The sequence below is a fragment of the Myxocyprinus asiaticus genome, chromosome 13 (genome assembly GCF_019703515.2).
Source record: "Myxocyprinus asiaticus isolate MX2 ecotype Aquarium Trade chromosome 13, UBuf_Myxa_2, whole genome shotgun sequence".
NCBI classification, from domain to species: Eukaryota; Metazoa; Chordata; class Actinopteri; order Cypriniformes; family Catostomidae; genus Myxocyprinus; species Myxocyprinus asiaticus.
The window spans coordinates 8,082,381-8,096,092 of NC_059356.1; the positions used below are offsets into that span (position 1 = coordinate 8,082,381).

At 36.8% G+C, this 13,712-nt stretch overlaps 1 protein-coding gene across 1 annotated transcript in view; it reads left to right on the forward strand.

The window, feature by feature from the left end:
- Window positions 1-2,474: 2,474 nt before the first annotated feature.
- LOC127450415 (rho GDP-dissociation inhibitor 1-like) overlaps window positions 2,475-13,712 on the forward strand; it is a 29,702-nt gene continuing 18,464 nt past the window's right edge. The window contains exon 1 of the mRNA XM_051714523.1: window positions 2,475-2,632. The gene's annotated coding sequence lies outside the window, so the exon portion shown is untranslated. The remainder of the gene's footprint in view (window positions 2,633-13,712) is intronic.

A 13,712-nucleotide genomic window follows, 5' to 3' on the forward strand; every position in this document is an offset into this window, starting at 1 on the left:
AAACAGGTGTTTAGGAAAGTGCTATGGGAGTTTTTGATGTTATTTAATGTTTTTTTTTATTTTGTTTTTTTTTTTTTATGAAAAAAAAATCAAAGGAGCCTTTTACACCACAGAGCCTTTAGCCCCGTTGTACCCTTATTAAAGATATCTTAAAACACATTCTTTAGTTACAATAACATTACAGATATCTAAAATTAACATTGCCACTAGTGAAAAACAAATTACTGATTTTAAAAATAATTTTTACTGTAATTCCATTGTTGATATCAGGAATTGACTTTTGCACTAGAGTAACAATGTAATTATTGATATTAAAACTAATTTTTACTAGTAAGAAGTGCTTTTCTGATATGTGAAATTTCAATTAATAAGAAATTAATTATAGATATCTAATTTAGTTTTGAACAGAAGTGGATGACAGATCATTGTGAAATTATGTTTAACTTGTTAAAATTCCATTTTTGATATCAAGAATGTGTTTTACTGAGAGTAATTACGTTTTTGATATCAAGAATGAATGTTTTGATTAGTGCAAATGTAATTGCTGATATCAAGAATGAGCATTTTACCTAGTAAAAATTTAATTGTAGATATCGCAAATTCATATCCTGCACATGATTAAATGTCAAAAGGTTTATTTTTATTAAACAATAGAAATATACATTAGAATTGTGGCAATTCAAATGTGAATGAATAAACAATAAAGCAAGGCACATACATTAAAACATAAAATGACAACTTTGGTATCTCAACACAAATGTGTTAAAAGGAATCATGCCATCCCAGATGTGTATGACTTTCTTTCTTCTGCTAAACACAAATGAAGATTTTTAAGAAGAATATTTCAGCTCTGTAGGTCCATACAATGCAAGTGGATGAGTGGCAAAAAATTTTAAGCTCCAAAATCCACATAAAGGCAGCATAAAAGTAACCCATATGACTCCGAACAGTGTTTTAATCAATGTCTTCAGAAGTGATAATGAGAAGTGTGGGTTAGAAACAGATCAATATTTAAGTCCTTTTTTACTATAAATCTCCACTTTCACATTCTTGTTTTGTTTTTGTGATTTGCATTCTTCGTGCATATCTGGGCAGGGAGGAGAATTTATAGTAAAAAATAAACTGCCAAATGTCTTCTCTAAAAGAGACCAGGCTTAGGTCTGTACTCCCTAGCATTCATGAGTTACAACCCAAAGTTTACAAGTTTACACCCAAATATAATAAGAAAGGAATAATAATTAATGTGTTGCCATGGCAACACTATTTAAGATATAAAGAATCCCTTCAGAATTTTAAATCTGCACTGTCTTGACATTATAAAAAAAAAAAAAAAAAAAAATTGAAGTAATCCAGGTAAACATAAGAGGGATATTTCAAAGTCTGTTAAAAGTGCCACACTTCCTTCTGCCAGTTGGTGGCATACGACCCTGACCCACAATAGCCACATCAATGTGATCAGCCCGCAAGGCCAAACATACGGCTCAATTTTGATGTAAATCACACGATGCATGCAGAAGACATGAGACACTTCCTGTTTCCCATTTGTTATGTTACTTTATCACGTCGCCATGGCAACACCGTTCGATATATCAAAAATCTGTTCGCAATTTAGTATTGTCAATGTCTTAGCATGATGTCACCCACATTTGTACCTGTAACATGAAATCCCTTGGAGTATTTCAAATTCCAGAGCATGCATTTTTCAAACAATTCAAACTCAACCTCCGGAGAGTGCAGCCTCTTAAATGAGACACAGCCATTATATGTACAAGATTGGTGAGTGTAGCTCAAAAGGGATGTGCTGCTGAGCCCCCCGAGCATGCCCATCTTCTAGGTGGCACTACAGAGCCGCCCCGCACGCCCATGTATGATCTTTTTCCAAGCCCTAATGGCCAACGTCTCTGACACGTGTGCTTTTGAGCATGTTAAGTGCCCCAAAAGCCCCCGAAACCTTGGAAAATAATAATAATAATAATAATAATAATAATAATAATCCTTAGAAGAACAATAGGGCCTTAGCACTTTCAGTGCTTGGGCCCTAAATATCCCACATCCGACTTGAATGGAACGCAGCATAACATTTCGGCCGATTTGCTCACTTCAACTAGACCGCCCACCAAAGACATGTCAGCCAATCCGCTGTCAGTTAAGCCGAACGTGCAAAGTGACGGACAGACAGAGACTGTTTCTGATTGGCTAAAAGGGCAAGCTGCTCCCTTTTACTCTTTACAGGTGTTATTTCTCAGGACACCTATTTTAACAACTTAAAAATATTTTATTTTATTTTATTTACTTTCAACTGCGACTGCACGGCAGACATTTCAATCGGAGCGATATATATTGGGCGTCCAAAAAAACTCCAAAAATGATAATATGGCTGAAATATGATGGTACAAATATATTTTTTTTCGCCACGAACTCACCCATTTGTCAAAGCGGCTTTTCCTCCTGCGCATGCACAAAAGCGCCAAGAGTCTGGCGTCAGTGGCGTGACGTGCTCGTGCTCGACGCGCTTCCACCTTATTCCCGGAAGTGTGTCGCGCTCTGGCATCGTCGCCGCTCCCTCGTCGCGCCATTGAGAAGTCAGGGAAGCTCTCACTAACCCATTGACTCCAGTACCAGCAGGTCCACGGTAAGTTTCCACAACACAAACGTCTTGAACATCTCGCATACTGAAAATATCCAGCGGACCGACCGTTTCACCCGGTTACTTTGGCAGCTTTCGCAGTTCGGTCGCTACAGCAGGTTGACACAAGACAGCAAGTTGCTGCTGCATTTCCTGTCTGATCCGCGAACTACATTTACAGCCCTTTATAAAAACGATAAATAAAAAAAGAGAATACCTTAAATGTCTAATTTCATGGCTCGGACTGGAGGATATTGTGTCTCCAGTCTCATCCTGGTCCGAATTGATTACCAGCATGTGGCTCTACTCCATCAATCAAATAACCTTTAAAAGAAAGATTTGGCCTCTTTGTATTGCATTTTTGTTCTGTGTAGAGAGCCTATATGTGATTAAGCTATGAGGGGTTGTTTCCAAAAAGAATCCGCGTTTTGACAGGATGTTTTTGACCTCGTTCATGGTAAAGTGACAATTTACCCCGTTTTGAAATCATCTTAAAGGCACAGAGCCGTTTTCCCCTCAACCACTGATTAGAAATAATATATATATATATATATATATATATATATATATATATATATATATATATATATATATATATATATATATATATATAATGTATGCTATAATCCACTGAAATGCTTTACTTGATTAATGTATTTACTTTGCAGAGCTTTCGTGTAAATCCCGGCTAGTTGAATCGAGCCTGGCACTTCTAAATGAATCTGATGCGTGTAGATTAATGTTCGTCTGTGTCATGTGTTTCGGATATGGCCGTATTTTCAAAAAGGCTCCAGACCCTGTTCGTAAAACGACCTCACTAAAAAAAATATCAAGGCTACTTTTCCTTGCTGTGTAGTGAGAGACTGCGAGTGGCGCGATGTAGTTTCTAGTTCCTTCTCTCGGGAGCGAATTTACGATTCCTACTAAAGCGAAGGATTTGCTCATGAATATTAATGACGTAACTTGACGTTCGCTCAGTATTTCTAACTGATTGGCTGAAAGGCAGAGACAGCTGGTGAATGAGTGGATTCTGCTGTGGTGACGAGCTGACTTTTCAATATTAATTAGGTCATGTGACTGTAAGCTGCCGCTTGGTTTCAAAGCGATTACCATATTAATATTCATGAAGGAACACCTCACCTTAGTATGATTAGTAACTTGGGCTCTCGGGAGTCCGTCAGGGCGGTGTCTACAGGCCTCCTCAGCATTTAAACTTTGTCCTTAAGTGTGTTGCAAATAGCCTCTAGGATTGTTGTACATTTTGAGAGTATTTTATTCTTAAATCAAATAAAAGCACGTCAAATGAAATAACAAGGACAGTTTTAGGAGTGTTTTTTTATTATTTATTAACGAATGAGTAACTTATAATAGAATGCTATTAAAGGGATAGTTCACCAAAAGGAAAAAAGAAAATTCATTTACTCACCCTCATGCCATCCCAGATGTGTATGACTTTCTTTCTTCTGCTAAACACAAATGAAGATTTTTAAGAAGAATATTTCAGCTCTGTAGGTCCATACAATGCAAGTGAATGGTGACCAGAACTTTGAAGCTCCAAAAGGCACATAAAGGCAGCATGAAAGTAATCCATAAGACTCCAGTGGATAAATCCATGTATCCTGAAGTGATATGATAAGAGTGGGTGAGAAACAGATCAATATTTTATCATTTTTTCTATAAATCTCCACCTTTGACCAGCCCAGACCTGTAGCTGGCGAAATTCACGAAGAATGTGAATCACCTAATAAAAAAAGAGTGGAGATTGATAGTGAAAAAGGACTTAAATATTTATCTGTTTCTCACCCACACCTATCATATCACTTTTTATGGACCTACAGAGCTGAGATATTCTTCTAAAAATCTTCGTTTGTCTTCAACAGAAGAAAAGTCAAACACATCTGGGATGGCATAAATGGTGAGTGAATGACGAGAATAAAGGGACAGTTCACCCAAAAAACTAATGTTACGCTTGTTTGCGAAATAAAAGTATGACGAATAAAAATTATGCAAAAAGGAAAAACACAACTGCACAATTCAAAATGTAAGCTTATTTATTGGTAATGTTATTTATGATAAAAAAAAAAATCTAAGGTGTTTACTCAAGTGTCTTTCCAAAGAAATAAAAAGGATTCACCTGTTGCACTTGTTTACTGATGTGTTTCTTTGGTTTGTGACCAATAAGACCTTCAAATATGAAGGGGAGGGAAGTGACTCTGTCCTATATGCATGACCACAACTCAATATTTCAGCGCTATTAGGGGAAACTGAAGTGAAAGCAGGTGGTGAATGATTACATCCCATACCTTTCTCCATACATTTGCCTGAAATAACAATATGAGATTTTTTTGTGCATGTAGCTTTCTTTTGTAGCACAAAAATGACAGTATGTGTCCACCTTCTTATGAACATTGCAGTATTCTGGATGCTCTTTTCAGAAGTGCATATAAATTATCTTAATTATGTCAATGTTATTATATAGTTTGACAAAGTATAAACTGAATATAGCCTGACACTGCAGCAGAGAGACATCAAAGAGATACTGCTTTTGAGATGCTACTTAAAGGTCACTTTAGATCTGCCCATCACAGTGGAGATCGGTCACTAATATGCCCACCTTTGTCAGTGCTCTCATGTCTTTTATAGACCTTGGAGAGAGCAGACGCTGTGCAGTGTTGCCAGGTAGATTCAAAATGTTCAATGCAAGAAGTAAAATACAGTAAAAATTCTTGTTTAAAATAATCAAGGCATGTCACTGTTTCACTAAATGAAGAAGGAAAATAATTTTTATATTCACAAATATAAATTGTATGGCAAAAAATGGTAGGGATGGGCACGAGTATTCATGCTCGGGTGTTTGGAAGTGACAGCAATGATCGATAATGAAAATGCATGACGTGACTTTTCACTCAATTCGAAATTCAGTTACCGCAATACACAAACGTGTCGAAGAGCTCCCTTTTAATTTTGAGATTGATTACGTTGTGATTTTCAGCGGTACCTTGATTGACAACAGAGATGTCTCATAGCAACCAAACTGTTAAACGATTCTGCAATATTAGCGTTTGTTCTACAGGTTTACGATAATCAAAAGAAAGTTTAATCCACCGTGTTTAACACCTGGCTCTGCAAATGTTTGCTATACAAGATTAATTATCCTGTAATCTAGAAACTTTGACTCATTTATGTACAGTTGTGCTCAAAAGTTTGCATACCCTGGCAGAAATTGTGACATTTTGGCATTGATTTTGAAATATGACTGATCATGCAAAAAAACTGTCTTTTATTTAAGGATAGTGATCATATGAAGCCATTTATTATCACATAGTTGTTTGGCTCCTTTTAAAATCATAATGGTAACAGAAATCACCCAAATGGCCCTGATCAAAAGTTTACATACCCTTGAATGTTTGGCCTTGTTACAGACACACAAGGTGACACACACAGGTTTAAATGGCAATTAAAGATTAATTTCCCACACCTGTGGCTTTTTAAATTGCAATTAGTGTCTGTGTATAAATAGTCAATGAGTTTGTTGGCTTTCACATGGATGCACTGAGCAGGCTAGATACTGAGCCATGGGGAGCAGAAAAGAACTGTCAAAAGACCTGCGTAACAAGGTAATGGAACTTTATAAAGATGGAAAAGGATATAAAAAGATATCCAAAGCCTTGAAAATGCCAGTCAGTACTGTTCAATCACTTATTAAGAAGTGGAAAATTTGGGGATCTTTTGATACCAAGCCAAGGTCAGGTAGACCAAGAAAGATTTCAGCCACAACTGCCAGAAGAATTGTTCAGGATACAAAGAAAAACCCACAGGTAACCTCAGGAGAAATACAGGCTGCTCTGGAAAAAGACGGTGTGGTTGTTTCAAGGAGCACAATATGACGATACTTGAACATATATGAGCTGCATGGTCGAGTTTCCAGAAAGAAGCCCTTACTGCGCCAATGCTACAAAAAGCTGGTTACAATATGCCAGACAACACCTTGACACGCCTCACAGCTTCTGGCACACTGTAATTTGGAGTGACGAGACCAAAATAGAGCTTTATGGTCACAACCATAAGCGCTATGTTTGGAGAGGGGTCAACAAGTCCTATAGTGAAAAGAATACCATCCCCACTGTGAAGCATGGTGGTAGCTCACTGATGTTTTGGGGGTGTGTGAGCTCTAAAGGCACGGGGAATCTTGTGAAAATTGATGCCAAGATGAATGCAGCATGTTATCAGAAAATACTGGCAGACAATTTGCATTCTTCTGCACGAAAGCTGTGCATGGGACGCTCTTGGACTTTCCAGCATGACAATGACCCTAAGCACAAGGCCAAGTTGACCCTCCAGTGGTTACAGCAGAAAAAGGTGAAGGTTCTGGAGTGGCCATCACAGTCTCCTGACCTTAATATCATCGAGCCACTCTGGGGAGATCTCAAACGTGCAGTTCATGCAAGACGACCAAAGACTTTGCATGACCTGGAGGCATTTTGCCAAGATGAATGGGCAGCTATACCACCTGCAAGAATTTGGGGCCTCATAGACAACTATTACAAAAGACTGCACGCTGTCATTGATGGTAAAGGGGGCAATACACAGTATTAAGAACTAAGGGTATGCAGACTTTTGAACAGGGGTCATTTCATTTTTTTCTTTGTTACCATGTTTTGTTTTATGATTGTGCCATTCTGTTATAACCTACAGTTGAATATGAATCCCATAAGAAATAAAAGAAATGTGTTTTGCCTGCTCACTCATGTTTTCTTTAAAAATGGTACATATATTACCAATTCTCCAAGGGTATGCAAACTTTTGAGCACAACTGTATATTATGTAATAAAAGTGAATGTTTATCATTGACTCTGTAAATCTCCCTGGGTGTCGACATGTTTGCGTGACGTCACACACACCTGTATCTCAGCGAAATCGAAACTAGATTTCCGCACGAGTTTCCAAGTTTGAAGTCCAACATAAAGTAGCGTTCCATTGCACTTTTCCAGGTAGGAAGCAACAAGTCTGTTTCTGTCGGTCTTTCAAACTATTTTGACATTAAAACGGCGTATTAAAAACGCGATGGTTATTATGGCGTCTCTGGTCAAGTCAGCCGTGGTTTGAAAATGCACTGTTCATACAGCCGTAATGAAAACCGTGGTGCACGCTTATTAAGATAATTATGGTAATTTGCACGATAAGCTTCTAACTAGATCTGAATTACATTTATTTCTAATTTGTTAAATCTGCTCTTTAGAAATCTGAAATGATCTCATCATTTTGTAAAAGTCTGCTGAGGGCAGTAAATGCAACAAGAATTGCATTTCTTATTTCCAAATGATTCTTCCTCGAAGGTACTGTAACAATCGTTAAGAGGAATCAGAACTAGAATCGTTAAAGTCCTTCAAGTTCCCATCCTTAATAATAATTAATATGTGAGACACAGGAACAACAACGAGATGCAATGCAGCAGCCAAAGATGTCTGTCTGACTTGCAGTCTATGTACATAAACTCGTATAGTTTGAAATAACTGATTTGTGGAAATGAAATAAACATCTGCAGATCCTATCGCCATTTGAATGAGGTTTAAAATAGAGATTTTTTTCCTTACTCTGTTTTTTTTTTTTTTTTTTTTTGCTCTTAAAAAAAATAAAATAATCAACAACAACAAATGCTGTTGTTCGAGCTTAACTTTAACCTGGAAAGTTCCTTTAAGATAATTGACGTTATGTGGAAGAGATCTGGCACAGAAAGTTGAAGAAACAGGAAGTAGAAAGAATGCAAAGATGCATCACCATGAGCATGCATCCTCTCTTTGGTGTAGTTTTTGTAATATTGAAGGGGATTGGCTGTGCTTTCCACCCCCACCACATTGTTGGACCTAGCATGTTTATAACAAGAGCCAGAGCTTGGAGGGGCTTCTTGAAGTGGGGTCTGATATGATCTATTCCTGGTCTCCTCTCTCACCTCTCTAATAGTTTATTCTATCTTCAAGGATCTGTCTTTTCTCAAGTTTTCTGCAGCAACAGTGCTTGAGAAACTATGGACACAGACTGTAATGTTGGCTCGGGTTGCAATTCGAGAATCAGTTCTTATTCAGAACCTGTTAGATAAAAAAAAAAGTGTTTTCTTGACATTCAAGTTGTTTCGTTGATGGACAGCTGTGCCATTATTGAATCGTTATGGAACCCAAATTGTTATTGGGATCATTATTGGAATCGTTATGGAACCCAATTTGTTATTGGAATCGTTATGGAACCCGGATTGTTATCAGAATCATTATAAAACCAGTAGTGTTATTTGAAACATTAAAGAAACCAAATTTGTATTGAAATTGTTGTGTAACTGGAATCTCTCCTGAAGTGTCCTACCTTACCATGAACAAGCTGAACTAAAAATCAGCATCAATGACTGCAATAATAACAGTACTCCACTGATGCAGTAGATGATGTTGATTATGGAGTAAGTATTAAGCCTCATGTTTGTTGTAGGGAAGTCTCATCACTATCTGGGCATTACCCTCTCAGAGTTGCTAATTGAACTGGCCAACACACCACTGGCCTCCTTTTACCCTCATGTCTTCTGCTGCCTAGTGCTTTACATTCCTCATTGCCTGCTTTTAAAACTTTTGAACATAACCCTAAATCATCTTTATTATACATGACTTCCTTAAGTCAACCGGCTTAGTAGTTGATTTTGAAAAAATGTAGTTTTGCCCATCCCTAATATAATGCATTCGGAGTCTCTTAAATTTGAAATGGATATATTTTTAGAATGAACAGGTTTTTATAGAAACACTTATTTTCTGAAAATTGACATTTTATTCACTGATAATGGTGTTCAGTAAGGAGTTAAGTGACCATACATTCTATAACTTTTTCTTTCTTTGTTTTCACACTATTCTGAAAATTCTGATGGAGTTGACAAAATTGAATATTTTTCCATCTCAACCATGTGTTGTACTCTGGAGCCATTTTGTGTGTTTTTTTTGTTTTGTTTTTGTTTTATTCCTTAGTTGAATCTGCCTATAACATAAACTCAGATGCAGAACAGATGCAGATTTTACCAGAAATGATCACAATGGGATGACAGTGTTGACATGTTGAAGCTGTTACTGCAGAGACTTCAACATTGTTTGTTCAAAATATATACACTACTGGTCAACTTGTGAAACACTTGACTGAAATGTTTCTCATGATCTTAAAAATCTTTTGATCTGAAGGCGTATGCTTAAATGTTTGAAATTAGTTTTGTAGACAAAAATAGAATTGTGCCACCAAATTAATTTATTTCATTATAAAACTAAAATTTAATTAAAAAAATAAAGTTTTTGAAATTGATGACTTGGACCAAATAATAAAGAAAAGCAGCCATTAAGTGCCCAATACAGATGGGAACTCCTTCAATGCTGTTTAAAAAGCATCCCAGGGTGATACCTCAAGAAGTTGGTTGAGAAAATGTCAAGAGTACATGTCTGCAAATTCTAGGCAAAGGGTGACTACTTTGAAGATGCTAAAATATAACACAGTTTTGATTTATTTTGGATTTTGTTTAGTCACAACATAATTCCCATAGTTCCATTTATGTTATTCCATAGTTTTGATGACTTTACTATTATTCTAAGATGTGAAAAAAAAAAGAAAAGAAAAAACTTTTTTGAAACTTTGTTTCAAAACTTTTGACCTATATATATATATATATATATAAGAAAAAAAACTTACCAGATCACGTGACCTACTGTTGCATCCACAATGAGCAGGAAGTGGGAAAGGGGTGCTCGAAATTATAACAGACTGATTTATTTATTGCATAGCAGACATGAAGTTCGTCAGAGTGTTTATCTTCACACTCTAAACCGCAAGTAGAAATGTATTAAAGGGATAATTAACCAAAAATGAAAATTCACTCATTTACCATGCGTATATGACTTTCTTTCTTCAGCAGAACACGTTTTAAGAAAAGCAGAAGAATATCTCAGCTCAGTAGGTCCTTAACATGCAAGTGGATGGTGATCAGACTTTTGAAGCTCAAAAAATCCCAGACACAGTCAGCATAAACATCATCCACTGACTCCAGTGGTGAAATTAAAGGTATAGTTCACCCAAAAAAGAAAATTCATGATCTACTCACCCTCCTGGCATCCCAGATGTGTATGACTGAAAGATGTGAAAGAATTCTTCTGCAGAACACAAATGAAGATTTTTAGAAGAATATTTCATCTCTGGTCCATACAATGCAAGTGGATGTGTGCCAAAAGTTTGAAGCTCCTAAAAGTACCAAGTCATCATAAAAGTAATCCATAAGACTCCAGTGGTTAAATCAGATGTGTTCAGACAACATATGATAGGTGTGGGTGAGAAACGGACCAATATGAAGTACATTTTGTATCATTAATTCTCATCTCTGCCCAGTAGGGGGCGATATGCATGAAGAATGTGAATCTCCATAAACAGAAGGAGAAAGAGAAATTGAAGGAAAAAGGACTTAAATATTGATCTGTTTCTCACCAACACTTATCGGAACCCTTCAGAAGATATGAATTTAACCACCAGAGTCGTATGGATTACTTAAATGTTGCCCTTATGTGGATTTTGGAGCTTAAACATTTTGGCACCCATTCACTTGCATTGTATGGACCTACAGAGCTGAAATATTCTTCTAAAAATCTTCATTTGTGTTCTGCAGAAGAAAGTCAAACATGCCTGGGATGGCATAAGGGTGAGAGATTTTTTTATTTGTGGGTGAACTAACACTTTAAATTTAATAAAAGAGCCACATTGGCTTCAACTTCCATTTTAATTTCTGTTTTAAGCCAATTTCCCCGGAAGTGATTATTTCATTCTCTTAAACGCATGCGATTGAAACACTGTTTTATTCGCAAATTGTTTTTGTGATATTCCGATTTTTCGCATAAATGAAATTACTGGGAAGGAAACATGACAGTAGATGCTGTTCTAACCAATCATGAGGGAACATCATGTTTTGAAAAAGATTCAAGAATATCATCTCCTGGGAAAGGATGGGAACCATTTCAAGGAAAAGCCCATTGGAAAAGAATGGAATGTTTATAGCAGAAGTATTCCCTTCCAGGGAGAGTCAAGGAAATGAACAAAGTGCCTCTTGTTTACCTTGGAATTTTCCAGACCATCCTCCTCATACGTCACTTAAGACAAGTGTGGTCTAAACTTGGGCTTACATGATGGTCAATCTGAACTGATTTACCTTGCATTTATTCTACAACCTCTTTAACAGACCTCTCTGAGCTGAAAATTGTATTTAAAGGGCTATGTTTATGTAAATGTAAGATGGTTTTAATGCTACCACCCAATAACATTGTCATTCACCGAAGTCTAAAGGCCTGAGGTGTTGTGGTATGTTTTCAAAGTGTTCCTGTACTGACTCATCCCCTTTGCTTGTCCGGATCCCAAGAAGACTGAACATAATTACAGAGTAAAAGTGCTTAGTAATGTGCTGTTACCCACAGTTCCTGAGTTTTGCTGAACTGCAGCGGTCACACATGACCCGATGATTTAGAGCCAATTCTTTCACAGTGTGGCTGTTCAACCTAGCTTCAACTCAACTTAAGATGGATGTTAAAGGGATAGTTCACCCGAAAATGAAACAATATAGCACACCTGTATGGGCTGTACTGTATTATGTCATTGGACTTATCCAGACAAATGACAAGATACGTTTCTACAGCCCAATGGTCCGTTTGACAACTAAACATCCAGCAGTGTCTGTCATTATATTGTCTACTTGCCAGATCATTTCATATGTTCAGAATCAAGCACACATCATAGATTGATCTGTATTTGAAAATGCTTTCTTTTAACTCAAGTTTAACTGGAATTTAGAGCACAGTTCCATGCACATGGCCTTTGGGAATTGAAATTGTGAGCTGAAAAAATCCTTGCTTTCATTAAAAACACTCCTTCCATGGAATGCAATGGGGGAAGTTTTCCTAAAGCAGTACATCCATGATCATCCATTTATCTTTCTTTTTTATTGCTTTTACTTCAGTAGTTATTTTAGTTGCATAAAATTAATATAGCATTAACACACTGGACAGTGCTTATTTCATCAACAAAATTACTTGGATAAATGTTTGTTGTTGAAGGGTTTTGATTTGCGTAAATGCTAGCTAAGACCAGGCAAAAAAGAAGCATCATGGCAATAATTAAAAGATTTTAATTAAAACATACTGTTGACACAAATATGACAATAACAAATACTACACTATATTAACAACTAGGGGTGTAACGGTTTATCGTGGGACGATATATCGTGGTTCAAATATGTGATGAAGCGCATCGTGCAGATTTGAATTTATTTTCACACCTGTTCTATCCAGATCGCATGACGTCCTATGCCTACTTCATGTGGGCATGCAAATGGAAATGGCTTCATTGCACATTAGCAGCAGGTGTTGATGACTTCAGCTCAAACTGATGTGGAGAGTGAGCGATGTTAAACATTGACCATCTCATATTAACCGCTTCTCAGTCATTACACATGGATTGGAAGCGCATAACAGGCAGCAATCTGAATCCTCATGATAAACGAGCGATGGATGTTCATGCTTTTTCAGTTAACATCTAGATTATTTAATGTGTAATGACAGTGAAAGCCCACTATAATAATGCGGTTTAGTGCGGATGTCCATCTTAAGTGCGAGAGTGAATATGCACTGCGAGAGAGAATTCGTTTACAAAGCACTATATACACCAGCGCATAGATGCAGTCTCCTGACTCTTAAGACTCTCTTGCATAACAACATTAATATCCAGTGCTAGAAACTTCCATAGATTGGTATAGGTGGTTTGGGAGTTGATGAATTAGCATTTGAGAAGTTTACTTTTTGACATTTAGCTGAATCATTAGAAAGGATAAAGTTACAGCTCACAGACTGAACCACAATAGTTCAGTAAAATATGTCAGAGTAGCGGCATCAAGCAAAGCTTTATGATTTTCTCTTATTCAGCTTTTGGTGGATTAGCAACATATCTAACTGTATTGTTTGCTAATTTTATTTATGGAAAACCTTGATTCCTTTTGAAAAAATAAGTCATGTCAAAACGTAGATTCCAATTAATCGATAAA